Source organism: Phacochoerus africanus, chromosome 1, assembly GCF_016906955.1.
Source record: "Phacochoerus africanus isolate WHEZ1 chromosome 1, ROS_Pafr_v1, whole genome shotgun sequence".
NCBI classification, from domain to species: Eukaryota; Metazoa; Chordata; class Mammalia; order Artiodactyla; family Suidae; genus Phacochoerus; species Phacochoerus africanus.
The window spans coordinates 144,115,048-144,127,443 of NC_062544.1; the positions used below are offsets into that span (position 1 = coordinate 144,115,048).

General features: G+C 36.6%; 1 protein-coding gene across 1 annotated transcript in view; it reads left to right on the plus strand.

Annotated features, from left to right (window-relative positions):
- The window catches only part of GRM7 (glutamate metabotropic receptor 7), an 832,554-nt gene that overhangs the window by 561,915 nt on the left and 258,243 nt on the right, over positions 1–12,396 (plus strand). The gene's annotated exons all lie outside the window — the stretch shown is intronic.

Below are 12,396 nucleotides of genomic sequence, written 5' to 3' on the forward strand. Positions count from 1 at the left end.
AATGCTCTCGCTGATGAATATTAGTTCATGTTGTAGCTGGGAGCATGAAAGTCGTTTTCACATAGACCTAAATCTCTGACAAGTTCCAACAGAATCATATTTAACTATTAGCAGAGTAATGAGTAAACATGTTAAAATGATATGTTTGATTAAGAAAACAGTACTTGGGATTAGAGGATGAGAATTACTATGGATTTTCTTTTTTAATTTTTAAATGATTTTTATTTTTTCCATTATAGTTGGTTTACAATGTTCTGTCACTTTTATACTAGACAGCGAAGTGACCCAGTCACACATCATAATGTCAAGTTAATGAGTCACCTACTATTTAAAATATACTTTGATGCTCACCAAGACTTGTATATAATATTGCATCAGTATTCCAAATTAAAAACAAACCCACGAGTATACGCATCATATATGCTTGTCTGTCTGTGTTGGTGTGTGTATACCAAATTTCAAAAGCAAAAAAAATCACATCATTATTCATTTATTCACAAATACTTACTGAGCAACTCCCTTCTGCTAAGTACTGTGCTAGGCACTGCTGATCATATGCTGAGCACTGTGCTAAGTACTGCTGATCTGACAGTGAGCCAACCATATAAGAAACACTGCTTTCATGCTGCTTAAAGTATAGTGGGAGAAAAATCAACATTATTCTTACGAATGCATAATGAATACAGTAAATGTTCCAAGAGATGTAAGGACATATAATCAAGGAATTTCACTCATATTAAAGGCAGAAGCTACCTCAGAAGATGAGTAGATGTTGGTTGGTTTGGGATGGGGAAGAACAGATTGAAGAATTTCTGATGGAAACATAGCATGGAAGAGCTTATAGCAGGAAAAATACTGGTACTTCTAAGGATGTGAAAAGAAGAAATACATAAAGTACAGAGAATGGGATGAATGTGTGAGCTGAGGCTGCAAGTAGAGAGAAAATGGAAAGGAATAAGCCATATCAATACATATGTGGAATTTGGTCTTTTCCTAAAGATACTGAAACTTGTGGCAAGTGTTACACAGGGATGTGATGTATTCTACCATCTTGTCACCTGGTACTCTGTTAAATAGCATTCACCAATTTTATACTTAGTAACCTTCAACATTTGAAATTATGACCTTGAGGTACCACAAAACCCTAAAATGTCTTCAGTGTGATCAAGAAATTCACACTTATGCTGGATCCCTCATGTGTAGTTTTTCTTTGCAGTATAGATCTTTGCATATTGGTCATCCAGATATTGCATATTCAACCATCCAATAAGCATCTATTAATGAAGAATAATACATGTAAAACATGTTACTAAAATGACACAAATGATGTGAGGATGCTGAAGTTTGGGCCTCTTCCTTAAGGAGATTTTGCGAAGAAAGTGTCATAAGACATAAACGGAGAAATGAGTAAACATAATGACGCAAAATCAATACTGTGCACAATTGGATGTATACCTCACTTAATTAGAATATTAGATTAAATACATTTTATAGACCATAGTGTATAACAGTAATATGATCTTTATAATGTTGGGGGGGATTAATCCAATGTTGACTAGACCTAGGCGACACAAAGCTTTCAAGTGGAAACTGAAAAATTTGTTTGACATCTGAATAATTTGTCTATATGACAGGGGACTTCCAAATGTACTAGAAGCATCTAAATGATTGATGACTTTTTTTGGCTCTTTCTGACATTTGGTGTTTTGTCGAGTCTGAAAGGTTGAATAAATTGTCTGATGGCCATTAGGATTGTTCTGTCTAAGGTTAATCTTCATTCTTTTTTATACTCTAAACAGACTGTTTTTATCTGTAGTCACATTTTATCTGTTAATTGCAAATTTGGGATTAGGCAAACACATAAACTCATTATTCAACCTACTACCTTTCAAAAATGAAAATAGAAGTGTTTATGCTTTCATATCATGCTTCCTCCAGTTGAAACCTTTATGATCATATTTACTAAATTACCTGTGGCCCCACCCAAATTATGTAAATGTCTTTTCTTCCTTTCCTTCCTTACCTCTTCTGTTGGGGGTAAGAGGTGAGATATTGAGTGGAGGTGAATACTATTATTATCATTGTGTCTCTTCTTCTCCCTGTTATTGGATATAAGTACATGAGTGCTCTACGTTTTTTCTTTCTCAAATTAAACTAAACTTCTATTTACTTTGAAAGTATTTCCAAAATACTGTTTAAAAAACCTTGGTATTTATGTATACCCCAACTTGGAAGAAGAAAAATGAGAAAAAAGTCATGCTTAGATTTGCTAGACTATAGTGAAAGAAAAAGTAGAGAGAAAAAACACATTAAATTATATTAATGAGAATTCTTATGGTGAGAAATTAAGTCTTAATGAACAAAAAGAATGGATAGGAGAGGGAAGCCATTTATGGGCTTAAGGATGTGGGTTATGTAAGGGAAATCTGCCTTTGTAAACAGTTTTTTATAGAATGATTTTAATTTTTGCCATTATAGCCAATTTACAGTGTTCTGTCAATTTTCCTCTGTACAGCGAGGTGACCTAGTCACACATACATATATACATTCTTTTTTCTTACATTATCCTCTATTGTAAGTGACTAGATATATTTCCTAGTGCTATACAGCAGGATCTCATTGCCAATCCATTCCAAAGGCAATAGCTTGCATCTATTAACTGCAAATTCCCAATCCATCCCACTCCCTCCCCATTCCCCTTGGTAACCACAAGTCTGTTCTCCATGTCCATGATTTTCTTTTCTGTGGAAAGGTTCATTTGTGCCATATATTAAATTCCAGATATAAGTGACATCATATGGTATTTGTCTTTCTCTATCCAGGTTGCTGAAAATGGCATTGTTTTGTTCTTTTTTATGGCCGAGTAGTATTCCACTGTATATACATACACCACATCTTCTTAATCCAATCATCTGTTGATAGACATTTAGGTTGTTTCCATGTCTTGGCTATTGTGAATAGTGCTGCAATGAACATGCAGGTGCATGTGTCTATTTCAAGGAAAGTTTTGTCCATATATATGCCCGAGTGTGGGAATACTGGGTCATATGGTACTTCTATGTATAGTTTTCTAAGGTACCTCCATACTGTTTTCCATAGTGGTTGTACCAATTTACATTCCCACCAACAGTGCATGAGGGTTCCCTTTTCTTCACACCCCCTTCAGCATTTGTTATTTGTAGACTTATTAAAGATGGCCATCCTGACTGGTGTGATAATCAGGGATATTGAGCATCTTGTGCTTGTTGGCCATCTGTATATCTTCTTTTGAGAAATGTCTACTGAGGTCATTTGTCCATTTTTCCATTGGGTTGTTGGCTTTTTTGCTGTTGAGTTGTATAACCAGGGTTTGAAACATGAAAAGAATGGGCACATTGGGAGGAAGCAACAAGATAAGGAGGTAGGCTGAGTAGCTTGGCATTGCAAAGATTTTAGTTAGTAGGTATTTTGATCTAAGGACTGCAGAAAACAGCCCACTTTGCAGTTCTCTCTCTATGATTAGTCTCTGCTAAATAATAAGAAAGTCTTAAAATATTTACTCCTAGAATCTAGAGACAAACTAAAATGCAGACTTTTTTTTTTCTTGGATGTATATTTTCTTTAGCTATCATGAGATTTTTATTATACATTAGTTGCAAGTAGACTTGGGTCATTCAAGATCAAAATCATTGAATCAATTGTTTGTTGAGATGAGCGTTGAAGATGAGATAGAGAAAATTACTGGGGTCAGAGGAAAAGAGATTTCCCAAAACCCAAGATGCTAAAACATCATGAGAGGAAGAATTGTTGGAAAAAAAACTATTAATAAGCATGGAATAAACTCTTTGTATAATTTATAATATAACATGGGGCTACATGTGCATATATTCTTATAGAAATGTACTTGAACAACTGTGTAATCTTTATTCCTATAAATCATCCATATCCAGTTAAAGTCTCCTTCAAGCAAGGCAAATTACCGTTTTCTTCAGTATTTAAAGAACATCTCAACTTTCCTTGATACCCAATTCTAAGGTCTCTCAACCTTGAAAGCTAGGCATTCTTCATGCTACCTTCCCTGGTGATTGCCTCATTTTCACCGATATAGATTAAAACTTGCCAGAGATTCAACCTGTTCATTGGTTTGCTTGGATGACATCCCCCAAGGGGATATACAGTTGAGCAATTTTATGGTGTTTCAGCTTTCACAGAAAACACAGACTCTCTCTGACAGGTACCAGTGCCATCCAGGCTACTTCATGGTAGGGCTACATTTTCTCATGGAGTTAGAGGTAGCTAGGGAAGGCTTTTTCTATTTTTCATTGTAGACTATTTGTGGCTTATGGGCTGGAATATAGGACATGACTTTTCCTTCAGGTTGTAATTATGCTATCCCACTTCTTCCCTCTGGGTGTGTTTACCCTTATACACTTGCCAGTGGATTGCTGACCAGTTTAGATTATGATCCTTTTGGGAATAGTAGATGTTTATAGAGAAACCAAGGTCAAGGGAAGAAAAAAAGTACATAGATGAAGTGATGTCTGTGCAAAAGACATTGAGGCCATCTTGGAATTACGAAAATCACTCTATTAAGTTGTTAAGAAAGGAGAGGTTTTTGCATGAAAGAGGCCTGAGTGTGTATTCTAGGGCTATTTCTGAATATTCCTGCGAGGAGCTGGAAAACATCATTTAATCTCTCAAAGTCTTTCCTCATCTTTGGAATGGGAATAAGAAAATTTTTATTACATCCAAAGCTATTGTGGGAATTAAATTAGATCACTTAAGTAGTATATCTAAAATGATATCAGCCATCGTAATACCTCAGGAATGGTAATTATTTGCTGTTCTAGGCTGAAAGCCATTACCTGGGAGAGTTTTAGGAAGGTCCTATTGCCTTATGTCAGTCCTATGGCAAATCAGGATGTAGATAAAATTCTAACAGATAAATCAAGCCAGGATTTGAATAACCACATAAGTATACATGGAAGTTTTTCCCTGGGATGCATATTACACAGCAGTATACTAAGATATCAAAAAAATTTATAGGCAGACATAATGAAACAGTATTCTCTGAATGGAATGCAGCTCAAGGTTTATGGAGTTTTGGGGCCATCATGTAGACCATGTCCAAGCATTACTGGACTTCAGGCTGAGCACCCTGTGTCCCAACTTCTTTACCATTGTATCCCCTGATGTGATATATTCTATGGGATTAGTGGCATCCCCACAGTCTTTGCTTCCAAATCCATTCTTTAAACTCAGAAGAAGTTTCTGATAATCTGAATGTGCTTTTGCCTATGACAGTCCATAAAAATTATCACTCTGTCATGTCTTATGGCTTATACAGACATTCATCTCACTAACATTACCACCCTGCCAAATGCCACTTGGTGAGTACTGATTCATCAGAATTACCTCGTTGCTGAAAAGAAGGAACTCAGCATTTAGAAATCGATCATTCCATGAAGGGTCATTTTAACTTCCAGGGATTTGTTTTCCCTTTGAGATGACAGAGAAAGAATACACTGGTGACATATCTTTTGGTTTTGTTTTGGTTTTGTAAAAATCCATCGTAGTCTGTTGCTAGCACTTACAACTCATACAGAAGCAAATTCAATTTTGATTTGAGTCCCTAGTCAAACAATATTTACTATGGAAAGATACTGGGGGCTAGAGAATATATATTGGTAAATGTCTACATTTTGGGAAGTACTATCCTTAAGCTGTGTTTTTTCTTTTCACTTAACTTGCCAAAGGTAATAGTTTGAGTAAAGATCACTCTCTTGTGACAGTGTGGGGGTGTGTAGAGAGAAAAGCCTGTTAAGAAGTGCCATTAGCAGAGTTCCCCTTGTGGCTCAGTGGGTTAAGATCCTGACATAGTGTCCCTGAAGATGCCATTTCAATCCCTGGCCTTGCTCAGTCCCATGAGGGCATTTGTTAACACACTATCAGGACAAAGGAATTAACACTTAAGTGAGCCAATTTCATTGAGAATATATGTGTGGAAATAATTTGACTCTACTAATTAGTTTTCCTTGTCATTTTATTATTCTATTCAAAATTGACCTTTAATTGTTAGATGGGTATTTTATTGTGGCACCTAATTTATTCAGCACAATTAAGGAATCCACATCAAAATGTTATAGACAAATAATGTCCCTCTTTTTGTTGCTCTAAGACTTGTTGAAGCCACTTTGATGAGACACAATGTGAAATACATTTTTACACCTTTGTGCTTTCTCAAGAAGAGGTTCAATGGAGATTAACTATGATTTAATCTGCATGAAGCATCCATTATGGGATCATGCATTAATGATTCTTTGTTAAATTTCTGATTCTCTGCCTCATCTCCAGACATCCAAATCTTTCTTGATATTTCTCTTTCTATCCTTAAGTCTTCCCTCCTCTCCTTCTACAATGACTGGTTTCTATCTCTTTGGAAACTGGAAATACATGAGCCAAATTATTAGAATTTTTGTTTAAGTCATCCATTCATTTTAAAAGGAACATAAAATAAATAATGAATGTATCAGAATCATCTCACAAAGGCTAAGGTATATAATTTTGAAGATCTAGTATATTACTTTATAGCAAATATTTGGATGAATTTACTGGTAGAATTTAGCTAGATGAAATGCTAATTAATATATTATTCCCCATAGTAAAATTATCTGAATATTGCATCTGCAGTCCTCATTGTTTTTAGAAAATTTATTTTAAATACTCTTCAGATTAAAAGTATTGAATAAAAATTCCATATCCATAAAAGATGATTTGGGGTATAACTTTGAATTCCCATATGTAAGAGACAAAAAAAAGCAGCTTTAGTGAAAGACTAAATCATATTTAATGCTATGATAACTCTGCGGCTATACTTTTAATTCACTTAGATATGAAAGTTTATCTTTTTTATTATTTTAAAAGCAGAAATATTTTTCTTTTAAAAGGAATTTAAAACCAAAAAGGTAGCGGCTCCCCTGCATATCCTCAGATACATTAATTATTCCACTGGATAAATTTGAGGGAAGATAAGATATATGACAATACACTCACTTCTAAAAGTGGTAATTAGTGCAGCCTCTCCTATGGTTACGTTATAGTAAATACAACTCACAGGCCACTAGTAGTGCAGAAAGAATAATTTTTGATCGTTTTCTATAACTTTGTTTTTGTGCCTCCATTCTAGTGGTTTATGGAAGTTTAAACCACACTAACAGGGTGGTTGAACCTCAGTTACACAGGGCTTGGTCAAGGTGAACACTGGGGTTGTTTGTGAGGTCCATTTGCTCTGGGCCTTTGGCATCTATCCATAACTTCTTCCTGTTCAGGAGTCCATCTCTAGGAACACAGTACCTAGTCTCTGCTGTCCCTCAAAAGTGGAAATGTGTAGATTAGCAGAGCATGGACTCTTGGGCTTGGACTCAGGGCTCAGCTCTGATGATGATGGCTCACACAGCTCCTGAGACCGTGGTTGGGCAGATTACAGAGCCTAATACCCTTTTCCAGGGGCACACACCCACATGTAACTTCCATCCCTGAATGTCCTCACTAGAGGCTGGAGGAGTAGACTACCTTAGGTTCAATCACATCCTTCTAATTGTTTTGCATATGGTGCACACTGAATGCCCTGTTTCCTTTGGCATTCCAACTTCTGAAGCTCGGAGCCTTCTATTGACAACATGATACTGTTTTTTGTTTGTTTGTTTGTTTGTTTGTTTGTTTTTTATATTTTAAGGATACATGCTTTTTAAAGAAATTTTATTGGGATAGAGTTGACTTACAATGTTGTGTTAGTTTCAGCTGTACAGCAAAGTGAGTTAATTATACATATACCCATTCTTTTTCAGACTCTTTTCCCATATAAGTTATTGCAGAATATTGAAAAGATTTCCCTCTGCTGTACAATAGTACTCTGTGACTTATCTATTTTTATATAGTAGTATGTATGAATTAATCCTAACCTCATAATTTATCCCTCCCCCCAACATTACCCCTTTGGTTTTAAAACTCAAAAGGCATTTTTTCTTTTATTTTCTTTCCTGTGTTCTGTTATAAACTTCCTAAAAGCAATAATCAGAGTTCTGTAACTTTGAGTAACATATGAATATTTAAGAATATAGACATACAACACTATGTCCATACAACCAAATTAGAAGAGTCCTGGATGCACTAAACTCATAAAACTCATGTTACAAAATCTTGACCAGATGCCCAAGGTAGTGGCTGGTTCTCTTTAGCTTTCTCAAAAAGATGGATGCTGCATAAAAAGAATTCTTTCTGCCACTGGCCATACAAAGCATAAAAAGGAGTCCAGTCCACTGAGGCATGGACAGTAGCTATGTTAAATTTTGTGTAGAATCATGTTGGAATACTGAGTTGAAAGCCCAGGGGTATCCAGGCAAAGCCATTTCCATAAATTTTAGACACCATCATTATTTGAGCTGTGTGTCATTTCCTTCTCATTAGCTCTAGTTGTCAATACCTCTAAAAATTGGAGTTACGGACTTTCCATATTCTGTAAAGTCTGTCAGGCTATGCAGTTAATGAGAAGGAATCCCCTGAATGAGGGGAATTAATGCATAGGCATCTTCTCAGCAACAGTCCTTGTAAACAAAGTGCCTCTTAAAGGCAATATAAGTATTATAAATTGGATGCTTAGAGTCATTTTAGTAGGTATAAGGAAGGGCTGTTGCATGACTTATCAAGTATCATCAAGCAAGTTAGAATAGAATATAGCTTTCCTTAGGAACATAGCTTTCTAGTAATACAAGTTTTTTTTTTTCTTTTTACCTCTTCCAAAGAGAAATATGGACACTAAAAGCATTTTAGGCTTTTAGAGTATGTACAGTGTCATATTCTCTTTTATGGAGAATAAAAATCTGCTCACAAAATAAATATCTACCACATATATAAACCAAGATCAAAACTTTCTAGATGTACTTATAACTTGTCTTCCTGTTTCTAGTAATGGTAGATGAGGTATGTGGTGATCATATGGGGAGGCTTCCCATTTTCTTATTGTCATCCTCAAATTATATGTGTTTGCCTTCCTAGTGTGCATAGCTCTTCTATGTAGAAATACAGTTTTCAGGCAACCACTGACATCACACTAATTAACTCATGAAAACAGTTAAGATTAGGGTTCAAATTGCCCAGGTGTGAACTTCTGGTCTTTCTCTTACTCTGTCAGCATGGGTAAGTCACTGAAACATGCTCAGTCGTTATTTTCTCATCTGTACCATGGGGATAACAATAGTCCCTACTATTTGGGATCACTTGCAAGGATTAAATAGAACAGTGCCTGGTAGAAATAGTTTGTTTACGGTGGGTTTATGTTGTGTTGTTGTGGTGGGTGACAGTGGTGTTTGAAGTTACCTTTGGCTTTGTTTAAAAAAAAAAAAAAACCTACTCCATGACTCAAATTGCCTATCCTTTTGTAATTTTCCTACTCAGCCTTGCTGTTTCTTTACTTTAAGCACCCTTGGCCTCATATGGTGCTTTACACAGATCAATACACTTTTATATGTTTTTATGATCCTATGGGATTCCTCTATCAGCCTGAAGAAATAAACGAGATGCACAAGCACCCCTTTACAGATTAAAACAAAACAGAACTTTGGAGCGATTCTGTGACTTATCTGAGAACAGAGTTGCTAATGAGGAAAATAATCCCACTATCTAATGACAAGCATTCATTTTCCCAAGTGTTCTGTCCCTCATACGTTGATCTGACAGATATGTGTTGAGCCTATGCATGGGCCAGAGACCTTGCTGGAATGAGGAACAGGCTCTGCTTTCAGGGAGCTTCTCTCCCAGTATAGGAAGCAGGCGGAAAACCTAAAGAAGATAAATAGAATAATTACAAGTTATGGTTAGTGCTGGGGAAGAAGCAAAGAAGAGAAAACAACAGCCAATAATTTTTCCAGGAAGAAATAGTTGGCAGAAATCGGCCCCATAGCCCTGACTGTCTGTAAGGGAATATGGCAGAGATGAGGGCATCACAGATCAGAGGGATCAACGACGTGGCAGATGCTGCTTTCTCTCTGTGCTGTCTCCTCTTATGCCCAGTTGCCTTTCTAGAGGCTTTGAGAACAGAGCATGAATAGGCACTTTGTCCTTTGGGGGTCACTTTATGGTTTTGTTTCTATAGCAGTTTCCTCCCTAGGTGACACCCAGCTACCTAAGGACTCTTTTGTAGAACACATTTGGTAATGATCCTAGATTGATCCCTCTGCTCCTCACTTAGAAGCAGCTGCCATGGAGAAGCGAGTTGACCTCAATTCTTCTCTCCTCTCCTGAACTCAAAATAGAGCAGCATTTTTTCCAGTTTACACTCAAACTTGGTTAGACTGATGAAAAGCTAGTCACTTGTACTAAGAAAAAAAAAGACAGCCATTCACACTCCTGGTCTCACAGGCAGCATAATTACCCAGCAGGGAATTGCAACCATGACTATAAAATTCTCTCTGAATGTACCCCATCCCCTGAGACTGCCTATCCTTTTAGGGTGGGGCAAACAGGCCTGCAGCCTCATCGAAACAGATAGCAGAGACTGAAATCATGAGAAACCAGATAAAGTACAAAATAATACCTTGAAGGAGAAGCATGCCAATATCAGAGTGGCAGTTATAAATTGAGCTACCAAAGTGGTCTGATGCTCTGGCAGAAGTGGGCAATTTACTGTGAAAGGGAAATGTTGAATTTACAAGACGCTATTGCTTTTTCATTTGAGAAAAATGCAGCTGTCAGGAGCAAGTTTCAGGCAAGTTTGGAACAAATGGCTACATTTTAGAATTAAATGTTAAAAACACTGCACACACACACACACCCCCCCCACACACACACCCCCACACACACATACACACAGAGAGAGAGACAGAAAAACTATGCCAAGAGCCAAGCCAAAAGAGTTTTCCCCCTGTAGTTGCAAGTGTACAAAAATCATTAGGACAAATACTTAATGGACTTCAAATGTCTAAAAGCCTGGCTGTTAACATGACTACATAAATCATGCCTCCATCATGGCCTATATTTCAGCAGATTCTCTCTTTCCTTGGACAAGTTTTGAGATTGCAGAAGTGCTACTGAATTTCAAGAAAATCTCAAAACCAAAATTGGTGCTATCTTTACAGAACTAATTCCATACCTTCAATATTTAAGACATGTCAGTGTCCATACATTGTTCATAGGAAGAAGATAAACTCTCAGCATGGTTTCTAGGGCCCCTGTAGCAGTACATATCTCATACTGCTGCTCTGACCTTCCTTTATTTCCTTAAGGTTACCTGGATTCTTGCTACCACAGGGCCTTTACACATGCTGTTCCATCTGCTTGGAACTTACTTTTCTCAGTATAAGGTTTGATCGATTTATATTCACTCATACTTCACATCTCAGAGTGCCACCTCTTTCAGAAAGACTCCACTCATGTTCCCACTGTGATCAAGTCTGTTTCTCTGCTATCTCATCTCCCCACTTCCTTTCCTTCTGAACGGCATTTGTGTCTGTTTGTGATGATGTCCTCATTAGTGTACATGCTGAATGCCTCCTGTTTTCATCTGCAAACTCAGTGAAACCAAGCACTCACTCTTTTGTTTACATCTTTCTTCATACCCCCAGCCCCATCTCAAGTCAGGCATAGCATAGAAATTGAAGAAGTAGTGGATGAGGAATGGATTTTACTTTCTATACTTAAAACAGAAATCTGCACAGAATATGTCAATGCAACTGAAGAAATTGGGAGGGAGGAGGCAGGTGGTATGTGCCCTTGTTTTCCTGCAGGTGACTAGCTTGCCACACTTACCAGCCCTGAAGCAGAATCTCTCATGTAGAGAATCAGATAGGGCAAAAGTGGATTGAATCAGGGGCTTGGTAGGGTTTATTGGGCTGTACATGTTAAATGTTTCATAAGTCCATTATGTTGCCTTTTATAAGACACTGAAAAAAAATAGCAAGATCTGCGTTTGTTTGAGAGGACAAGTGCTCTATTTTAGGTAAAAATATGAAGCCCCTCAAATCCAATAAAGTGTAATATATAGCCATTCCTGCCTTAAAAAAAAAAAATCACAAGAACAGAGGACTAAAGAATCTATTAGCCCCTGGATTTGACCATATCCTTTCCTCTGCTGATTACTGTTATTATCATTATTGAAGAATTGCTGCATTTTATGTGCTGTGAGGAAGAAATTAGATGAAGTGTTAAAACCATATTAATAAAAATAATAAAATATAAATGCTTATTATTAGGTAGTTCCTTAAATGATAGTCTCTCATAGGGCATAAAAGTAGGTGTATACAAACATAAATGAAGAAAACATTTAGCTTTTTACAAGTTTTACACTTAAGATTTTAATTTTGAGTCTCTTTTATTTTTATTTACATATTTTTGTCATATCCATGGCATAAGGAAGTATCTGGG